The sequence below is a fragment of the Lepisosteus oculatus genome, chromosome 14 (genome assembly GCF_040954835.1).
Source record: "Lepisosteus oculatus isolate fLepOcu1 chromosome 14, fLepOcu1.hap2, whole genome shotgun sequence".
Taxonomy (NCBI): domain Eukaryota; kingdom Metazoa; phylum Chordata; class Actinopteri; order Semionotiformes; family Lepisosteidae; genus Lepisosteus; species Lepisosteus oculatus.
The window spans coordinates 28,652,949-28,672,863 of NC_090709.1; the positions used below are offsets into that span (position 1 = coordinate 28,652,949).

At 45.2% G+C, this 19,915-nt stretch overlaps 1 non-coding gene across 1 annotated transcript; it reads left to right on the forward strand.

Moving 5' to 3' along the window:
- On the forward strand, positions 1-89 carry trnay-gua (transfer RNA tyrosine (anticodon GUA)). Its single transcript is given in 2 exon segments — positions 1-37; positions 54-89. It is a non-coding gene; the product is annotated as a tRNA-Tyr (tRNA).
- Positions 90-19,915: the final 19,826 nt, after the last annotated feature.

Sequence of the window (19,915 nt, forward strand, 5' to 3'; positions counted from 1 at the left end):
CCTTTGATAGCTCAGTTGGTCGAGTGGAGGACTGTAGTGGGTAATAGCAGGGAATCCTTAGGTTGCTGGTTCAATTCTGGCTCAAAGGAAGGCACCTTTCGTGTACTTTGTTTAATCAAAGAGTTAAAATAGTGAATCTGTTTCATTCAGACGTTGACCAAAAGCTCAATAAATGACGAAGCAGAGGCTCCTGTTCTGAATTCACCTCACGTCTGATTGGAAAATACCCCAGACTGCGTGTAAAGCTCTTGTTGTGGCTGTTGTTTTATTATTAGATAAAAATGACGTATTGTGCACGAAATGTTGCAGAAACACAATCTGATATTTTAATAACTATTATTTTAATAATTTGATAATTTGAGCATCCTGACTGGTTGCATCACTGCCTGGTATGGGAACTACTCCGCCCGGGATCGCAAGGTATTGCAGAGGGTGGTGAAGTCAGCGCAGCTTCTCACCAGCTGTGAGCTACCAAGCTTCCAGGAGATCTACTCAGCTAGATGTCTGAAGAAGGCCAGGTCCATTCTCAAGGACCCCAGTCATCCCAGTCACAAACTGTTTTCCCTCCTACCGTCCGGTTAACTGTACCAAAGCATTCGGTCCAAGTCCAACAGACTACGGAACAGCTTCTACCTCCAGGCAATAAGACTGCTAAATAGCCAACCTGCAGCTCCTTTGCAAATCACCTGTAATGGCTACATGGACACACAATTCTCACTATATTCAGCATAACTGTATATATTGCACACACCATGGACACATAACAGCTCTACTCATATTGAGTTTTATTCCATTTCAAAAATGTAACCTCAATTTTGTGATTTTTGTATTCTTGTGAATTTTTGTGATTTTTGTGATTCTTGTAATTTTTGTGAGCTCGCAGAAAAAGACATTTCATTGCCAGCAACTACTGCTGAACACCATATTGTTGTGCATTTGATAAATACACTTTGATTTGATTTGATTTGATTACCCTTTTGCCCCTCGACCTTGTACCTTGCTTTCTGTTTTGGATTGTACGTCTATCTCCGTATCTCCTGGTTTATGAACTACCTTTCGCCTTTTGACCACGATCTCGCCTGACGTTTCGGATTATACGCCTATTTCAGATATCTACCTGCTCCATCGTCTGCATAGGATCCGCATACCTTTTTCATTGGAGCTTCCTTTAAAAATCTTGTGGCTTCTTCCAAATAACGCAACAGTTTTTCTGTGCCTATTTGCTGTTTTGATTTGTGGAAAAGATTGTCAATCAGTGAATGTTTGACCACTAGAAATTTAGAGTGGGTCTATAAAGCTGCTCAATAAATTGGGGCGGTCTGAAACCAAACCAAAAGGAACGCATCTTCCCAGACGCACTTCCTCAGAGCGCACCTAATCGCCCTTTTGCGTAAACGGAAGGGTTTATCCCCAAAAATTAAATGGCAAGCAGAGCGCCGAAAAAGCCAAAAGACGGCTGCTCAGGTACTTGAAGAAATATATTCGGGCGATTCATGGGAAGAGTAAGATGTGCATCTTCTTTTTCTGAAGACGCCTTTGATGAAGGACTGGACCCACTGCTGGATTGTGAGTATTTTTGTTTTGTTTATACAATCCAGACCTTTGCTATTATTAGTTATAAACCTCAATAACACCGTTAGATCGAACGTTATCTGTATATATGGGAATGAGAAATGCTTATTGGTTATATGTTGTGAATATGAGTGGTCTTTTTGAGTCTTATTAGAAACAAAGAAATATTAGATTTGCAAATATTGTTTTCTGCAAAGAAAGTCTTTGCATGTTTTTGTTTTACTGCAAATATTGAAAGGTAATCCTTCTGAGTCTCATGGACAATGCAGCCAAAGCAAACGTTTGGCTATTATAGTTTTGAGTATAAAGCTGTTATGTTTCCTTGTTGGCTGTTTACAAACCTCTGAAACTGCTGCTTTTTGCATCTTACAGTCTTCATAAAGTTCTTGGACATGATTTTAAAACACTATTGTCTGTGTTTTTATATTTCTATGCATATTTATTAGTTTTTTTTAGAAGATCAGAGGGGGTCCTTGGTCACCTGGCACTAAAGTGTGAATTAACACCCTTCTGCAATTATAGCCAGGCAAAGCTTGCTCATTCTCCAAAGCATTGGTCTGCAGCTCAATCATTACACATGTGGAGTGCTATCCTCTTGCCCTAACTTTGTCACCTAGCAACAAAGGCTGTTGGTCAGTAATAAAATCATGAAACTCATTCCTAGTTTCAGTACTTATTTCTAACTTCCTTTTGTTTATCAGTGAGGATATCAAAGAACCCTCCACCCCCTCAAGTGCTGAGATTCCTCTGCCAAAGAGAGGGTGGAAGATTCCCACTCCACAAGACCTGTTCAGGGCAGGAAGAGAAGAAGCCCCTCCACCAACGGAAGAGCCAGAGGACAGGTGGAAGATTGAAGCAGAGCAGGATGTGACATTGGAAAAGTTTAGGTTCAGTCCAGCATGGACACCAGGTGTCCAGCTGGACACTTCCAAAACATACTTCCCGTTAGATTTGTTACAGCTGTTTTTTTAGCATGGAAGTTATGTGCATACTGTGCAATAACATGAACAAAAATGCAGACAAGCAAAAGGCTCAGGGTTCAAAGTCAGAGTGACAGTCAGTGTCCGTAGTGGACCTGTATAATTATAGGAATTTTTATTTTTATGGGGCTCCTCACATCTCATAATATGAGACCCTATTGGAGTCCTAGGGAGCCCTATGATGTTCCTTTCTGCTGGTCGATTATGACCAGATCAAAATTTGAGGCAATATCCTGGACACTTCACCTTCCTGATCCAGAGGAGGACAGGGAAAGTGATCTAAAAAGCGGGACATCAGAATATGACCCCCTTTGCTGCCTTAGACGCCTGTTAGACTCCATCCTAACAGCATGTAAATCATTTTATCAGCCCTGATAGAATCTGTCTGTCGATGAAAGGATGGTGGCCTCAAAGACAAGAATAGGCTTTAGGCAGTACATGAAGGGGAAGCCCACTAAGTGGGGCTTCAAGCTGTGCGTGTTTGCTGATGCCTCCACAGGTTACACCTGTGATTTCTCAATCTATACAGGAAAATCACCCTTTGCCACCGGAAAAGGGCTGAGCTATGAATTAGTTCTGAACCTCTTGAAAGTTTCATACCTGGGTACAGGTTATAATGTTTACATTGACAATTTCTACACCAGCTCTGCCCTTTTCTGGGACCTCTTCAAAATGAAATTTGGTGCCTGTGGCATGATAAGAGAGAACCATGTGGGTTTCCCCCGCACAAAACAAAACATCCTAAAAAGGCTGAAAGGGGCTCCTTGCGCTGGATAAGGGCTGGAGAACTACTGTTCACCAAGTGGATGGACACACATGGGTGACCATGTGTAGTACCATCCACAAGGCATACAGTGGAGACAGTCCATCACAAGGTGAAAGAACTCGATGGGTCTTGGCAGGTTCAGGATGGTGTTGGGAATAGGAATGGCAAGGACTACAATCAGCACATGGGGGTGGATTTGTTGGATGCTCTTATAAAGGATTACAATTTGGCCCACAAAACTAGAACATGGTACAAAAAACTGTTCTTTCATTTCATTGATATTGTGGTGGTGAAAGACTCAATGTGAGGAGCAACAGGTAGTAGTTAAAGCCCAGGTTAAGGGGTGTTGGGGGTGAAAGCAGTGGATTGGGTCTGACTGAGCTCATTACTGACCTTACTGATGCAAACTCTATATGGGTTTGTGTACACGGGGTTGCCTTGGAGGCTACATGAGCTGAAGGAAAAGAACCCCTTTGTCATGTATCATGAAAACATCACCCACTGCATTTTAAAATAATTTGAACAAGAGCAATAGGGTACCGCTGGAGTTTATAGACTGACATAACTGCATGAGTAACTGGGAGAGGAGAGATGCAGTTCAGGAGGATTAGAGCTCTACAAGAACATATCCCCCACTCTCACAGCAGGGCCTGTTGTACCCAGTACAGTACTGCTGATCTAGAAGGCTGTTGATGAGCTTTTGAGCACCCAACTGAGAAACAGGTTCAGCCCTGGGAATAAGGGACAAAGAGGGAGGGTCTTTATCCTGAAGTGGTAACTTGTTTTACAATAGCAGACAATATAAAGAAACACAAACCCCATCTTCTGGTTCTGCTGCTGCTCCACACAGGTTCCACTGGGAACAAGAGGGGCCAGGAGCTCATGAACAGTAATCAGGGTTGTTGCTACAGGGTGGAGCTGGAGAAAGTTAGATGCAAAGTGTTCAAATATAACGCATTCCACATGCACCCTTATTCCCACATGCTCGCATTCCACTCATTCTCACATATCCAGGTGCACACTCTTTCCCAAATGCTCACGCCGTAAGTGATTAGCCTATCACTTTTCCCTGCCTTAACTATTTTAGTTCTCCTCTTCCCCCTGTTCCTCGCTCACTGTGGTAGTCTCCCTGAGCTCCTGTAGTGCGCATACTTCTCCAACTCCTTTCTTTTTTGGATTATTATTGACATTTACCTGTTTCGTGGTTTTTCACTCTCGCCTCTTGTTTTTGGATTTGTTTGCCTCATTCTACTGCCCTCTACCGTGTTTTGGACTTATTGCTTGTTTATTTGATTAAGAATTTTTGCATAGCGTTTTTGGACTTTACTACTTTTTTTTACTCTTCCATTTCTGATACCAGACTTGTCAAGTACTGAAAGCTTGAACTTCAGAGGAGTGAAACACAGGGGAGAACCCACCTCTCAAGTCCCAAAGGCTGGCCGCTATGTTTGCCCTGTGCAGAAGATAAAAAGCACAAGAAACAGAGAGCAGACCAGCTCCAGTGTGGTAAGCTAAGTACCTCAGTCTCAACTTCTAGTGGTCTCATGAATAAGATGCTGGCCTCTTATGCTAGAGTGCCATTTGGAGTGTTTTCTTTCTAGTACTCTGTTCTGAGTGTTCATCTTCACCATCTTCCTTTAGGAGTTGCTGTGTGTCTCTTCACGAACCAGCAGTGGAGTGTTAATATACTGTAAGGTCCAGTCATTGTGTCTGTATTAACCCCTCTCTCTCTCCAGAGGCAAGAAGAAAGATGGACTCTTTAGATTTGAGAAACAGGACTGTTTTGATTTGAGAGTGACACAGAGGGGTCCCAGCCTGCTCAAGTATTGACTTGTTCCTCCCGGTTCATCTCTGAAGTGCTCCCGTACTGCTGTGTCTGACTGCCTGCTCATCTCTGAACCTGGCTATGTTGTACTCCTGTTTGAACAGGAGGTTACCTAGAGCTTTGAAACCTGTTCTCCCTCAGAAACTGTCCGCTGAGTGAGAGGAGAGGACAGACAGGCTAGATGGGCTAAACTTGCTTCTCTTACCTATCTGTTCAGCAGCTACCTGATCCAGCAATCTGCTGTGAGCTGGATTAGCTACTGGATATTATAATGAGACTCACACTGGCACTGACAGAGCAGTCTGCGACTCTCCAGACTGGACTGGTATCTTTAGAACATGTGGTCATACTGGTCATAATGTATTGATGGATTAATCAGAGATATGTATGTGATATAATTCAGGACTACGATGTCACAGGAAGACAAAGGAGAGAATGGAAGTACTGCAGGTTCCAGAAATGTTTGTCAGCTGGAATGAGTACAGAGATTGAGTACCAGAAACCGGGCACTCATTCTCACTACCACAGAACAGTCAGCTGGCTAACAGTGGACAGCAGGCGCTGACCTGGGAGTAATATCAGTGACCCTGCTTGCCTGAATGTTGTGTGAGGACAGACACTGCAGAGAGAGAGATTAATGAACAGGACTCTCTCCCACTCTTTCCTTTTCCAGGGCTCAAGGTGAAGGACAGCTAGGGGGTGGGGGGGGGGGTTCTTACAAGAATGTGCGTGCAGCTGAGACATCTGTGTCAAGGGCATCCCTTGAACAATCTGACCCCTGAGACAACACCAGGCAGAGAGAGAGGAGCAGCTCAAACACTGCAGTGTATCTGATACACCATGAACAGGGGACAGTCTATGGAAAGTCACACAGGGTCCTGGCTCCGGGGTTGTGCTGGGTTGATAAGGGATGCTGTAGGTCTGAAAACCTATTCAGTACCAGTATGGAGCAGCATACTGCAGCAGTGATGTTAATGATTAGCTCCCAGTAAGAACAGGGATGACTCCAGCCAGTGATGGTAATGTGAGGGTAGTTCATACTGGGACTGGGAGTGTGTGTCTCTCTACTATCTGATCATACAGTTGGGCAGGTAAGACAAAGAAGTCATTTGGAGGAAGAGGTATCATTCAGTGGGAGAAGACAAAATATCTCCCAAGTGGAGGCACAGAAGTTGCAGTGGGGAGAAAGCCATTATTAACCTCTCTCCTGCTGAGTGATTTTAATTCCCCCAAGGAGAAAAATCAGCATCCCTGAATTTTTTTTTTATTCTCTCCTGTGAGGAGCACCGCTCTTCCAAAGGGGTTCTCTTCTTCCCAGATCACAGATTATTCTTCCTGCACATCTCTTACACATAGACCAGACACACCATCTCCACTAACATCTTCACTATATCTATAGATCTGACCCGCTACAGCCCCGATATTCCTGGACAAGATATTTACCACCAGCCTCATGAAATTTCCTCTCTCACTCAGTGCAGTGTTAATGTTCTGTAGTGTCCAGTCAGTCAGTGCCTGTATTCACTGTCTCACTGTGTTTTCTCATGAGACTGAGTGAGTGGGTGGGTGTAGCCTTAGAGTGTTTGAATCGTGTGGCAGTGTTTGTTCACTGGTTTGTGTTTTCTTTGTCATTTTTTTGGGGGAAAAAAAAGGGTTTGGTAAAAATTTTTCATTCCATAGGCAGCTCTGGGGGCTCTGATCCTCCAGACTTCTCATTTGAGAAGCTTACGTGGAGCCATGGTGTTAAAATTTCCCCTGTGGAGTTCTGTCCACTGGAGAGGTGCATATGTACAGTTGGGGAGGTCGTGGGCTGCAAGATCAAGTCCGTTTCTTGCATGAGTGGAGGGATAGTTGTTTTCCTACAGTCTACTGATCTGGCAAACACCCCGGTGGAGAAGGGGGTTGTCTTGAACGGTACCTTCTTCCTGGTGCTGCCCTCTCCAATGTGCCTCCGTTTATATGGAACGAGCTGCTGGAGAGGAAGCTGTCCCTGTACAGACAGGTGGTCTCTCTGATGTCCCTCTGGGCTGCAGGGCACCACAGCTAAAGCAAATCATGTCTTTCTGAAGACAAGTGTACGTGATCTTGGTGGAAAAAAACCCTGGAAGTGATCAATGTGGCACTTAAATTTTGAATTGACAACTGTGATTATGTGGTATTCGCTACTTCGGAATTGATGAAGTGCTTCAGGTGCGGGAGCGAGGGGAACATGGTGAAGAACTGCCCGGAGATGGAGGATGAAACGAGCAGGTACCCTCAGTCCCAGGGTGCACTGGAGGTCAGGCAGGCAGAGGGGAGCGGAGCAGCGCAGGGAGGCAGCGGGGAGACAGCCCACAGGCGGTTTGCAGGAGAAGAGATTGCTGGAGGTGTCCCACACAGGAGAATAGGTAGGAGAGATTGGACTGCCACAGCCCACAGAAGAACAGGGAACCCCCCACCCCCACCTCCACCCCACACCGGGGAGTAAGACACGAGTGCTAGCGGAGCAGGGGAGCTGCAGAGCCCCACTGCTCAGGAGAGTCAGGGTGAGAGGGATCAGGCAGTGACATCAACTGAGGAAGACTCATCTCATTTGCCAGTGAAAACTGTCGATGCAGTGTGGGGAGGAAAAGAGTTAACATCTGAAAAAATAGACTATGGTTTCAAGACACCACAGAGAAAGAGTTAAGAGGTCAATGTATGACAGACAGTGCTTGAAGAAAGCTCTAAGCATCATCAAAGACCCCACACACTCCAGCTACAGACTGTATGATCCTCTACCATCTGGAAAACAGTACTGGAGCATCCGGGCCTGGGCTACGAGACTACCGGACAGGGGTTTTTACACCTGCGCTATCAAACTATTAAACTCCCAGCCTCTCTCACTCTAACCTCACCTCTCACCTATGATCTGAACCTCACAGTGCCTTCTTTCTTACCAAAAACTCAAGCTCACATTGAAATCTACCTTACATGTCAAAAAGCTCACTCCCCATAATTTCTATCCTTTAATTTCATTCTGTTGATGCATGTTTTTGCACATCTGATGTTGTTTTTGCACACTGCCTGTTGTCTCTGTCTATTATACAATTGTATTGTTTTTTTTGTACTACTTATCATCTGAGAGCTAGCTAAATAGCATTTTGTTATACCATAAACCTGTATATGAGTATTATGACATTAAACTTGAAAGCACATGAAAAAATCTGTCCCGAGTGCAGAGCAGAAAAAACAGGATGGAGGGCTTGCTGGAGAGCGGCTCTGTCGAGTGACTCTGACACTGGGAGAGTGCGGATGCCCAGGAGCGATGATAAGGATGGCTTGACAGACTCCTCTGTCGCCTTGGGCTCCTCAGCCCAGCAGAGCTACAGAGGAGGCTACAGTTTCCAAAGCATCACAGAATTTTTAGAGAAGATTAAGAGAGGAACCGTGGTCGAGGACTTTTTTGCCGACACCAAGCTCTTTGTTCTCTCCGTGACACACCACCTGTGAAAGGGCTCCGGTGCAAATTACTTCAGCGATCAAGAGAGATGGCATCTGAAGAGCTTAATGGGTAAGAGCATGGCAGGACCGTGGAATGCACCTCAACATGACTGAGTACTGTCTCTCGCATCACATTCTGATCCGTCTGCGTACTATGTGTCTGTTCGTGTTTTATTTTGTTCTTTTTTTCTTTTCCACAAACATGGGCAACATTAAAGTAGATAGAACATTAATGGATGCCAAAGGGTTTGAAGCGAGCAGCGGTGTTGGAGGTCATTAAAGAAAAGAGCCTGCAGGTGACTTTCCCACAGGAGACCCACACTGACAGATCCAACATCATTGCCTGGCAGCAGGGGTGGCAGGGGGACATTGTGTACAGTCATGGGTCCCCTGTGAGTGCGGGGGTCGCGGTGCTGTTCGCTGTGGGGTTCAAGCCCCTCTCTATCCCCGTCCGTGAGGTGGTGAAAGGTCGCCTGTTACTCATGCGAGTAGTTTACGGGAAGAAAACCTTTTTTATTAACATTTACACATCCACTGACGGCAGGGAAAGGGTCACCTTCTTCAGTGAGCTTCAGCTGGAGCCACCAGCTGGACTGGTCGAGGAGCTGCAGGCCACGCTCCTCAACTTCTTCTGGGATGGACTGCACTGGCTGCAGAGGGGCGTCCTCTATTTGCCCAGAGAGGACGGAGGACAAGGACTCGTTGACATCCGGAGCCGGGTGGACGCCTTTCATTTGCAGGCAGTACGGAAGCTGCTGTATGGCCCGACCTCGCTGTCCTGGAGGGAGCTGACCTTCACCCTGCTACGTCGAACAGGACACCTCGGGCTCGACTCTGTTCTCTTCCTGATGGACACCAGCAGGGTTGACCCGTCTCCACTACCGTCTTTCCAGCGTAGTTTCTTGAAAGCCTTGCGGCATCTGCGCGTGCGAAGAGAAGAGGAGCGGCCCAGTCTATACTGGACACTCTGAGAGCCGCTAGTACACAATCCGCGAATGGACACAGAACCAGGCCGCTCCTTGGACTTTACCGGCAGACTGGTCCTCGCCAACGTCACACAACTCCACCACCTGCTGGACATGGATCAGGACTGCTGGCACAGCATGGAGTGGGCGTGTGCTGCTCTGGGACTGCATTCGTGACAAGGTAGCCTTTACAGATTTCCCCTCAATAAAAGAGCTGGTGATTTGCAGTGGAGGGTCCTGCACACCACCCTGGTAGTCAATTTGTTTGTCGGTTCTGGATCCGACTGTGTTTGACAACTGTCCCTTCTACACGCGGAGGTAGACAGTGTTCCACTACTACAGCACCTGCCCCCATCTGTCACCCATGTTTGCTGTGCTGATCTGGCTCTTTATCAACCTTGGCCTGGCCTTCAACGACATTATGTTTGGGGTGGGTGATGCAATAAAACTAAAAACTCAGACCCTCCTTGCTAACTTTCTGTTGTGCCAGGCCAAACTTGCCATCTACAAAACTTGAAAAAATAATATCTCTGGTTCTGGGTCTGTAGATGTGGTGAGGATGTTTGAAGGGCTGGTGAAGAGCAGGATAAAATTAGAATTTGTTCTATAAATCCCATAACAATCTAAGCAATTTTAAAAAATGTTGGTGTTACAAAACCATTCTGTGTAAATTGTGACTAAAGTTTGGTATTCCAATTATTATTTTTTTGGGATGGGGTGGTGGTTGGAGGGGGGGTTCCAAGAGTTAAAATTTACATCTTATTTTTCTGTCAATAAAATTAATTAACCTCTCTCTTTCTCAGTGCAGTGTTAATATACTGTAGTGTCCAGTCAGTCAGTGTGTCTGTATTAACCCCTCTCACTTTCTCCAGGCTGTGTTAGACTGCCTGCTTGTCTCTGAAACTAGCTGTGATATACTTAACAGAAGTTTGGCCAGAACATTGAAACATTTTCTCCTCCCTGACAAACTACACCAACTGAAAGGTGAGTACTGATAGGCTAAACATGCTTCTCTTATTTACTGGTCGGCAGATAACTGCTCCAGCAAATGGATTAGTTATTAACTGAGATTATAATCAGCCACACTGGCATTGACAGAGCAGTCTGAGACTCTCCAGGCTGGACTGGACTGTTATCTTTAGATGTGGTCATATCACCCTGCAACTCACAGCTGGAAACCCACCAATGTTAAGCATTTATGATCCTGGTCAGTACCTGGGAAAACTAAGGTTTCTACTGGAAGAGGTGTTAGTTGGGCCAGTAGGAGACACTCATGCTGTTGCCTGTCCTAAGAATAGTGACAGAGACACTAGACTGTAAAAAGGTGCTGTCCTTCAGATGAGACATATAACCAAGGTCCTGACTCTCTGTGATAATTAAAAATCTTGAGAAGGGTGATACCCCAGTGTGTCCTGGCCTTTACCTCTCTGGGCTCCATGAATCTGGGTCCTGTGCACCCTGTAAACTGACCTTCTGCCCTGACACTCCCTGTGTCACCCAGTCTCACAAAGGCCGGGGAGGACCAACTGATCCACTACAAGTTCAGCTTCTAACAGGTGTCCCGCCTGACAGCATCCCAGGGGGATGTTTTTCACATCTCGCTGCTGATGCAGTTGGCTCTGGACAGCTACTTCAACCTCTGCTCCCACTATGGGCAGACACTTATAATGGGTTATTATAAGTGAATTCAGAAGGCATCTTTATCCCGGGAACACTGTGATGGATGGCAGCAGGTACATGCAGGTGTGCTTCCTAAAGAAAGTCACTCCCATACAGCACTCACTTTGAAACGGTGGAAAGGGGGTCAAGTAGTTCCGAGTCTTCCATGACCACCGAGGCATTTTCTTCCTACAGCACCCTGTTTCAGTCCGAGGGGGTGGATTGTGCTGCCTTGGGAACAAAGGTGAGCGTGAAGAAATCTGAGGTGATGCTGGATGGGTGGCTTTGCTGGCCGGGGTGAGCACACGGCTGTCACAGGGCAATCGGGAGCTGTGTTACAGAGTGCTGAGCTTACAAACCTCAGATTGACAGTTTCAACAAGGCTAGGGATGGGCTCACCTTTGAGTTCTACATGCACTTCCAGTTCCTGGGGCTCCTCCTACTGGAGGTGTTTGAGTAGATTGCAAAGACTGGGTCCTTGAGCCCGTCCATGTTGAAGGTGGGTATTTCACAAGTGTACAAGAAGCAGGGTAAGACTTGTCTACTTACCCTCAGGCTCAGGAACGTCTTATCAAGGATCCTGTCACCTGCGGAGACCTATTGTACCTATTGTACCGAGCGGAGATGCATTGCAAACACAGTATATTACAGAAGGGATGTGGTGGGCCTCAGGAGGCATTATCCCAAATGAGGTTATGTTTTTAAGTTAAATTAGGAGAAGGCTTTTGACAGGGTGGAGCATATCTTTCTGTTCACATTCCTGCTGAGCTTTGGCATTGTTGAGGTATTCATCTGGTGAGTGTAACTCGTGTCCAGGGGGTCACGAGCTGTGCGAAAGTGAATTGGTTCATCACAAGCTTCTTCCCAGTGGCCAGGTGAGCAAGACAGGGCTTCCCTTTTTCTGCCCTGCTCAACTCTACTCAAATGGCTGAGTCCCTGGGCCTGGAGATCTGCAGCAGGGTGGGGATATATGGGGTTGCCTTGCCGAAGGACACCTTGATCTATCAGTATGCCGACAACACAATTCTCACATTGACAGAATTTGCGACAGATATTCTGGCCATCTTGGAAGTGGTGCAGATTATTGTGCTGCCTTGGGGGTGAGGGTGAGCTTAGAGAAATCAAAGGGATGCTGGTTGAGAGGGCAGATCCTACATTGCTGTGTGACAACCCTTTCTTGCAAGCATGAGGAGAGTTATTTGTAAAGCAAGTATTTTATAAGCTGGAGATAAGGGTGCAGCTGCTAGAACAGGTGCTTCTTCAAGACACCTCGAAAGTGATTTCTGCCCACTCAGGCAATGATAGAGGCCATGAGAGAGATCAAAGGTGAGATCCCTGGCTCCAGTATTTGTCAAGGCTATGAGCAGATCAAGCAGAGCATCCCAGATAGCTGGCAGGGAAGTTAAGAGTGGAGGCAGAAGCAGGGAGATGGCTTAGCTTGAGCTGTGGGTGATAAGGGAGAGTCACAACCCACCAAAGCTCACCAGGTGTGAATCTGGTCAGTACCTGGAGGGAAGACCTCCCGGGAAAACTAAGGTTGCTCTTAGAAGAGGTGTAGGTAGGCCAGTAGGGGGTTCTCAAGCTGCTGCCTGTGTGGATCTTAATGCAGGTTGGACATCCTGGAGTGCTCCACCAGCACATTCTATAGGCTCCTCCTCGGGGCAGTGTTTAGGGCTCTTGTCTTGGAAGTGTTTTGGGGGAAGATGTTCCCTCACTTCAAGCCAGCATGGCTGTGGGCATGCCTCCAGCTGCCTTTCCTACCTCAGAAATGTGAGCAGCCGGGCTGGATCTGGTGTGTGTTTAGGGAGGAAGGTGCAGCACTAGCACAGTAAGGAGGAGCGGCTGTGTGAGCTGTGTGGGGGTGGGTGGCCTGAAGTTGGACTTGTGGGGAGTTCTGTTCAGGGAAGTCGATAGGGCTGTACTGACAGGCATCACCTGGGGTAACCTGTTCCTTTGGGGGTATCTCAGGGCTGGGGGGGGGGGGTGAGTCAATATACTGGTTGTGAACCTCTTCCTCAGCCTGGTAGTGTAGGAGAGGAGGATCCTGGTGCTGTATGATGGGCTCCATTCAGATCCAGTAAAACTGACAATAGTGAATGTGATGGAATGTTTCCACCAGCCACTCTTACAGCAGGGCCACAAGGAAGATGAAAAAGTTTCAGGACGTCTTCCTCAGCCTTCGTCCCACAAATTCCTGGACATGGGGGAGGATGGCCTGTACTTTTGGCTCTTTTTTAATAAGCAGGAAAAATGTATAATGTGTGTTTGCAACTTCAACATATTTAAAGAGATTGGCTTGTAAGATGACCCGTGGGAGGGTCATCAACGGTAGATATTTTCTAAACGGCAATCTTAAAATACTTGAAAGGGACCTGAGCAAGATGGCCACGAAGAAAAGTTAGCTTATCCACCAATGGGAGTGCCCTATTCAACAACGTAATGGGCAAAAGGTGAACTACATCGGGAACACAATATGCATCATGTTAACAACACAGCCATGCTTGAAATCTTGTGAACCCATTGCATAATATGCGATTTTTTGTTTTTTAACCATAAAATGCATAATTAGAATTTGAACTTCCTAATTGAAACCAAATATACTTATTCACCAATTTGAGTGTTTTAAAAAGAAAATGTCCATGCAGCAAAATAGTACACATTGTACAGAAATTGTGCAGGTGCAAAATAAGTGAAGCCTTCTTTCTATGACATCTATGAAGGTAAAGCAGGATCAGGTGGGTCAATGACAGAATGTTTACCAATGAACCGAGAGGACAAATGAAATTGAAGATCTGAAATGATGTGTTAGGGAGAAGCAAAATAAAATAATTGTAAGAAAGCAGGTTGGTTACTCTTCCTACGAGTCTAGCATCATGCCTCGAAATAAGGAAACATTTCGAGGAACAAAAGTAGTGGATGCTCATCAATCTGGATGATATTATGAAGTCATTTCAAAAAGATTAGGACTCCAAATCCACTGTTAGGCAAATATTATACAAGTGGAGGGCATTTAAAACAATGGCAACCCTACCAAGAAGTGGACATCCTCTTAAAATTTCAAACAGGGTCACAAGGAGAATAATAGAGGTAAAAGGTAATCATAAAACAACATCCAGAGATCTACAAGCCTCCCTAGCTGCCTCTGGAGTAATGGTGCATAGATCAACAATAACAAGAACCTTGAACAGAAAGGACATCTATGGAAGGGTCGCCAGGAAGAAGCTACTTCTGTCAAAAAAAGAACAAAGCTGCCTGTCTGACGTTTGTCAGAGACCACCTGGACAAGCCTGAAGAGTTCTAGAACTCTGTTCTCTGTACAGATGAGTCCAAAATTGAACTATCTGAGCATAACAAGAGGGCCCATGTTTGGCGAAGAGCCAACACAGCCTACCACCGACAAAACTTTATCCCTACTGTCAAGCATAGTGTTAAGAGTGTCCTTGTATGGGGCTGTTTTTCTTTCTCTGGCCCTGGGCTGTTATGGGCACAGCCGGACCTCGTTAATTACCAATCAATATTTCTTATGTGACTCTTTATTTAACCCAAGGGGCGAGTGGACCCACTTTCTAGGACGGAAGAGGAAGCATTAGAGAACTGCAGGACAGCTGGGATGTGCTGAAGGCAGGAATCACTTGACCTTCTACAGCCCCAGTGTGTGCGGGTCTCTTCTTCGTGGAGAAGAAGGATGGGAGACTTTGACACAGCTCTGACTATCCAGAGCTCAATGAAATAACTATTTTAAAAAAATAACATCGATAGCCCTTGCCTCAAATAGCAGCAGCTCTCGAGTCAGTGCAGGATGCAACTGTTTTCAATAAACTAGATCTTTGGGGGGCGTATAATCTTATTCGTATACGAGAAGACAATGAGTGGGAAAACAGCTATTAATGATAACACACGGACATTAGGAATATCTGGTTATGCCTTTTGGCCTAGTTAACGCTCCAGCAGTCTTCCAGGCTTTTATGAAATGGAGTTGATTGAGAAAGTTCAGGAAGGATGACAACAGCCAAGTTCAATCAGACTCGGCCGTCAGTAATTAGTCATCACCGCTGACATCCATTCTTCTCCCAAAACACTATAAATGCCTACAATATCCCTCTCTTTTGCATCTCAACCTATGCAGCTACCCCTTGGTCACCCTGCACGGGGGGTCCTGGTCTCCTTGTCCTCTGGCCGGGAGGGGAGCCCTCAGCCAAGCGGGTTAAGCCAAAATTTTGCTCCATAATCCTTTTACAATGCTTTAATCTCAGGTGTTGTCATTCCTTGTGAATGACATATTCAGGGATATAATTCAAAGGTTTGTGTTGGTATATCTGGATGCCGCTATTGCTGCTGCTGAATGCAAACATTTAATACATCTATAATTCATTATCGAACTGCATAGACAATTAAATATTCCATTTAAACAGACGGACCCATTATGCAACTCATTATGTAAAGTTTTACTCTGCGTCGTCAAACAACTATGTCCACTGTAGAGAGAAGGCATGGTTTTCAGCAACTGGCAGCTTAAGCGCTTGGCTTCTCCCCGCAAGAAAAACTCCAAAAACAGACTGACCATCTGGCCCCTGGGCAAGGACTATCTCCAACAGCACATCTAACAAAGGCGAGTCGCGATTATGTTTTCCACTGGGATCAACCCTTGTGTTTCACCAGTCCTGCTGCATGTACAGCGTAGAAAGTTCCACCTACAATGTAGACAAATTTTAAATGCCAGAACTGTTCAGTTCTAGTAGAGTTGGAGGACAGATTTTGCATTTTGGAGGGGTGCATTAGCACACTATTAGATATTAAACATATTGAGGGATGGATAGATTCAGCTCAGTCAGAGCACTCAGTCAATTCAGAATTGGCTGCAGTCCCTCCCGGCCCAGCTGTCTCCAGCTTGACACTGGCACCAGCAGCAACCACACGCGAGCCCTGGGTCAAGGTCAGATGGGGGACTAAGAGCTCAAAGACTAGACCCCCTGCACACCAGTTGCCCATCCGACTCAGCAACAGGTTCTCTGCTTTAGGCAGCGTGTCCGTCGATGCGGATAAGGTGCTCTGAATTGGCAGCTCGATAATCAGGAACGTTAGAACTCCTAACCGTCACAAATCTGAGGTTTCCGTAAAATGCTGACATTGAGGCGAAACTAGACATTTTCCAGCAATTAAGTCTTCACCTTGGTTGTTCATGCTAGAACTAATGAATAAAGTATCAACAATCCGAGATTTTAAAGATTAACTTCATTTTATTGCATTTTATTGTGTCTGGTCCCTTACAAATCTCTTACAGTAACCTATAGTAGGCTATATTCTTACTAAACCACTGGTTACAGATTTGGTGTGCATCAAATAGAATAACCTTTATCAATAAGGGAACAGCCTGGCTTTTTTTAAACAGTCTCCACCCAAACTGGAGAGGATCATTAATTCTAACCAAGTTGCCCGCCTGATTACTAAGAGCACATCCCCAGGTCTCAGTACTGGCACACAGAAGGACATGATGGAAGGCTTAATACTCCACATATAGTACTTTTTAGAAGTGTATAATGTTAGCATGCCCAGAGGGGTTGGGCAGCCAGTTGATCTCGAACCTCAAGAAATATTTTTTGTCCTCCTTACTAAGGAGTTTTTGGTTCCTCTCCTCCATTTTCTTCCGGTCTTTTATGATCTGTATTCACATGTATAGTCACTTCCTTCTGGAATGGTCTAAGAACATCAAGGCCATTTACAAGAAGGGTCAGAGCTGACTTTACTTCTTGAGGAGGCTCAGGTCCTTCAATGTATGTACTGTAGTAAGATGCTACATTTGTTCTATCAGTCGGTGGTGGCGAGCGCCATTTTCTACACAGTGGTATGCTGCGGCTCTGGAATTAGAGCCGTGTATTCTAACAGGCTGAATAAGCTCATCACGAGAGCAAGTGGAGGTAGTGGCTTAGAGGAGAATAGTGTCCAAACTAGAGGCCATCATGGACAACGTCTCCCATCCCCTCTATGACAGGCTTGTAGAAATGAAGAGCATGTTCAGCAATGGAATGATTTATCCACAGTGTGACAGGGAGCGCTACAGGAGGTCATTCTTGCCTTCTGCCATAAGACTGTACAACACATCCACCTTGCGTCTGGGCAGAGGCAACATTGACAGTGACCTGTTTCTGGACTGAACAGTAATCTGATACATCTGTTCATTTTCTTTTCCCGTTTACAACCATTTTTGTGCAATATATGCCAGGGACCTGTGAAGTATATTTATATTTATATTCAAATTGTGCAATACGACTTTTTTGTGTACTGTTCTTTTCTGGTTTGTTCTCTGTGTGTTCTGAACTGTGAGTAACTCTTCTTAGTGCACTTCTCACTGTACTGATTGTATTGTATGTATTGTATTATTATTATTGTATCATTCGTTACACTGTGGCTGTGTTGTCTGTGTTAAGCTGCTGTTGCACTGCAATTTCCCTCATGGGATCAATAAAGTATCTATCTTTCTTTGTTAAGCACCTTGGAGCAACCTTGTGGAAGGCGCTCTATAAAAATAAAATGAACTGAATTAATAAAGTTGATGATGTAGTCAGTGTGTTTGTATTAACCCCTTTCTCTCTCTCAGTGCTGTGTTAATGTACTGTAATGTGCAGTCCTCTTAGCCAGTGCCTCTAGAGCAGGGGGGTCTCAAACAAGCAGCCCAAAGCAATTATCTGTGGCCTGCAACGACTCACTTGGACTAACAAAAAGTTACCCATGAAATTCAGTCATTTGATGCATTGTTCTAGAGATTCATTTTCTGTTAAATAATCGCCATGGAGATATTGTAGCGAGGCAGAGGTGCACCCAGCTAATGTATGTGCCACAGTGCAGGCTGGGAACTATAGCCAGGAGATGGTCTGAGGGTCTGTAGAGTGACCACTAGGTCACGCTGCCTATGTAAATAGTGACTATAAAACCTAAGGTAAACAGTATTGTTAAATTAATTGTTTACTCCTGTTTTGTCCCTTGTCTTGTTACCACCCTAAACCCGTGTACGTGTCCTATTCACATCCCCTATGAGTGTGTTAAGTCTCTCTTCCCCAACTGCTGCCTGATGGAGTGCTGTTAATAAAGAACGTAGACAGAAAGATTTGCCAGGTTAGTCTCCACATCTGGTAGAATCATAACAATGTTTGGCAGGATGTACATCAGCGAACAGTTTCTCTCATCAATGAAGACCAACAAAATCAGTTTATGCTGAAGACTCACTGATGAACGTGCATGAGCAAAATTGTGATATCAGGCCTCATGTTGACGTTCTGGTCTCTGCAAAATGCAGAAGCAGCAAAGGAGCCAGAAGGACAAACTTCAGAAATAATCTCACACACCAAGTACATTGAGGTAAAGTTAACCAACGTATGAAATAAAAATTTCAATTAATTTTTTTAAATATTTGATGTATTTTGTATGTGTATGAATGCAGCCCCCCAATTCATTTGAGTTTGAGACACCGGCTGTAGATTCTAGATTAAATGTTGGAGATGATGATGCTCTTCAAGCTCTGCACTAAACCCTGTGTTTCTTTGTCAGAACAAGATTGTGGGAAGCTGTTTAGAGATTTGTAAAGGAACAGATCTGCTCCGTTTTGCTTGTGTGTTTTGTACTTCTGTGGCAGAAGCCAAAGAAAGTTCCACAGCAGTGGACAATAATGTAGCTCCAGGATCATTAATGACAACTTCCCCCCCCATCTTAACAGATGACCCTGACACAGCTATCCTCTTTCCTGACCGTTCCTTCATCTCCTATCGCCGACCAACTAATCCGTGCACCCTCGTTCACAGCTCCCTTGACCTCACTCAGCAATCATCCACACCACACACTTTCCCCTGCAATGGACTTCACAGCATCACTTGTGAATACATATCCAATACCACGCTCATTCAAAGGTCCCCTCTGGACAATTCTGTCACCCAGATGACATCATGCATTTCCGGCGATCTTAGTTACTGGATCTCTTGCAGAAAATGCCCAGCTATTGACATTGGTGAAAATGACGACTCACAGACCATTTCAGGGAACACGTCAGAGCTGCAATTTCTCCATACTGATAGTTCCCTTATTCACCCTAAAGGCTGCGATCTTCCTTATCTCCCCATCTGCTATTGCAGAAAGACATCCAAAACCATACTTATCCTTAAACTTGGATCACACCACCTCCTTTCTCTCTTTCTAATCCTCTTGCCGAACGTGCTCCAGGACTTGATTATTAATTCTCACCTGCTCTATGCCCATTTGCTCCCTACTTCCTGTCTGTTCTTACCTGCTCTGCCTTTTGTTCTCCGATGCCTTCCTCTCTCTCCCCCTCACACCTGAAGACTCCACAACCACAACCGAATTGTGGTATTTCTTTTCAGCATAGAACGAACCTCTACCATGAATACCAGGAAAGCAATTTAATTTCTTGGCTCTCACAGTGCAGAAAGGTTTCCTAAGAAGTGTACAAAGTTGTAAAGAGGGTCATTGGGTAATGCAGAGTGTGACAGAGTGGCTATTTTTTTCTTTTGATGAATATGAAATACTCCAATATTTGCCTCTAACCTTCTGGTATGTTTGAGTGTGTATGTGATACGAATGAAGTATGAACGATACTAACCTTTTTTATTTCCCTAAAATCACTGCAGTGTTTCCTCAGTGGAGTGTTGTTTTATGCTCGTCAAGTTGACCACCAGTCACC